A 2,956-nucleotide genomic window follows, 5' to 3' on the forward strand; every position below is an offset into this window, starting at 1 on the left:
TTTTCTAATATTGACAAATATACCCCACTTACGGGGTTGTTTTCTCATATTGACAAATATAACCCTCGTACGGGATTATTTTCTCATATTGACAAATATACCACTTTTTTGGGGTTGTTTTCTCATTTTTAAAGATATACCCCTCTTACGGGGTTGTTTTCTAATATTGACAAATATACCCCTGTTACGGGGTTGTTTTCTAAAATTGAAATATATACCACTTTTACGGGGTTGTTCTCTCATATTGACAAATATAACTCTCGTACGGGGTTGTTTTCTCATATTGACAAATATACCACTTTTTTTAGTTTGTTTTCTTATATCGACAAATATACCTCTTTTTTGGGGTTATTTTCTCATTTTGAAAGATATACCCCTCTTACGGGGTTGTTTTCTAATATAGACAAATATACCCCTCTTACGGGGTTGTTTTCTCATATTGAAAAATATGCCCATCTTACATGGTAGTTTTCTCGTATTGACAAATCTACCACATTTTTAAGGGGTTGTTTTCTCATATAGACAAATATACCATTTTTTTGTTGTTGTTTTCTAATGTTGAAAGACATACCTCTCTTACGGGGTTGTTTTCTAATATTGACAAATGTACCCCTCTTACGGGGTTGTTTTGTCATATTGACAAATATACCGCTTTTTTATGGTTGTTTTCTAATGTTGAAAGATATAACCCACCTACGGGGTTGTTTTCTAATATTGACAAATAAACCCCTCTTACGGGGTTGTTTTCTTATATTGACAAATATACCACCTTTCTAGGGTTGTTTACTCATGTTGAAAGATATATCCCTCTTACGGGATCGTTTTCTAATATTGACAAATATGCCCCTTTTACGTGGTTGTTTTCTCATATTGACAAATATACCCCTCTTATGGGGTTGTTTTCTCATTTTGAAAGATCTACTCCTCTTACGGGGTTGTTTTCTAATATTGACAAATATACCCCTCTTACGGGGTTGTTTTCTCATATTGACAAATATAACCCTCGTACGGGATTATTTTCTCATATTGACAAATATACCACTTTTTTGGGGTTGTTTTCTCATTTTGAAAGATATACCAGCATTACGGGTTGGTTTTACGATGTGATGACAAATATATATTCTGAGGTTGTTTTCTCAAATTGAAAAATATACCCCTTTTACGGGGTTGTTCTATCATATTGACAAATATAACTCTCGTACGGGATTGTTTTCTCATATTGACAAATATACCACTTTTTTTAGGTTGTTTTCTTATATTGACAAATATACCACTTTTTTGAGGTTGTTTTATCATTTTGAAATATATACCCCTCTTACGGGGTTGTTTTCTAATATAGACAAATATACCCCTCTTACGGGGTTATTTTCTCATATTGAAAAATATGCCCATCTTATGGGGTAGTTTTCTCATATAGACAAATCTACCACATTTTTAAGGGGTTGTTTTCTCATATAGACAAATATACCACTATTTTTTGTTGTTTTCTAATGTTGAAAGACATACCCCTCTTACGGGGTTGTTTTCTAATACAGACAAATATACCACTTTTTTATGGGGTTGTTTTCTCGTATAGATAAATATACCACTTTTTTTTGTTGTTTTCTAATGTTGAAAGATATACCATTCTTACGGGGTTATTTTCTAATATTGACAAATGTACCCCTCTTACGGGGTTGTTTTGTCATATTGACAAATATACCCCTTTTTTATGGTTGTTTTCTAATGTTGAAAGATATAACCCAGCTACGGGTTTATTTTCTAATATTGAAAAATATACCCCTCTTACGGGGTTGTTTTCTCAGATTGACAAATATACCAGTTTTCTCGGGTTGTTTACTCATGTTGAAAGATATATCCCTCTTATGGGATCGTTTTCTAATATTGACAAATATGCCCCTTTTACGTTGTTGTTTTCTCATATTGACAAATATACCCCTCTTTTGGGGTTGTTTTCTCATTTTGAAAGATATACTTCTTTTACGGGGTTGTTTTCTAATATTGACAAATATACCCCTCTTACGGGGTTGTTTTCTCATATTGACAAATATAACCCTCGTACGAGATTATTTTCTCATATTGACAAATATACTATTTTTTTGGGGTTGTTTTCTCATTTTGAAAGATATACCCCTCTTACGGGGTTGTTTTCTAATATTGACAAATATACCCCTCTTACGGGGTTATTTTCTAATATTGAAAAATATACCCCTTTTACGGGGTTGTTCTCTCATATTGACAAATATAACCCTCGTACGGGATTGTTTTCTCATATTGACAAATATACCACTTTTTTAGGTTGTTTTCTCATATTGACAAATATACCACTTTTTTGGGGTTGTTTTCTCATTTTGAAAGATATACCCCTCTTATAGGGTTGTTTTCTAATATTGACAAATATACACCTCTTACGGGATGCTTTTCTCATATTGACAAATATACCCCTCCTACGGGGTTGTTTTCTCTTATTGACAAATATACCACTTTTTTGGGGTTGTTTTCTCATGTTGAAAGATATATCCCTCTTACGGGGTTGTTTTCTAATATTGACAAATATACCCCTCTAACGAAGTTGTTTTCTGATATTGACAAAAATAACAATTTTTCGGGGTTGTTTTCTCTTTTTGAAAGATAAACACCTCTTACAGGGTTATTTTCTAATATTTACAAATATAACCCTCTTATGGTATTGTTCTCTCATATTGACAAATATATACCCCTCTTACGGGGTTGTTTTCTCAAATTGACAAATATACCAATTTTTTCGGGTTGTTTACTAATGTTGAAAGATATATCCATGTCACGTGATTGTTTTCTAATATCGAAAAATATACCCCTCTTACGGGATTGTTCTCTCATATTGACAAATACACCACTCTTACGTGTTTGTTTTCTCATATTGACAAATATACAAATTTTTGAGGTTGTTTTCTCATTTTGAAGATATACTCCTCTT

This window comes from Ricinus communis, chromosome 2 (genome assembly GCF_019578655.1).
Source record: "Ricinus communis isolate WT05 ecotype wild-type chromosome 2, ASM1957865v1, whole genome shotgun sequence".
NCBI lineage: Eukaryota > Viridiplantae > Streptophyta > Magnoliopsida > Malpighiales > Euphorbiaceae > Ricinus > Ricinus communis.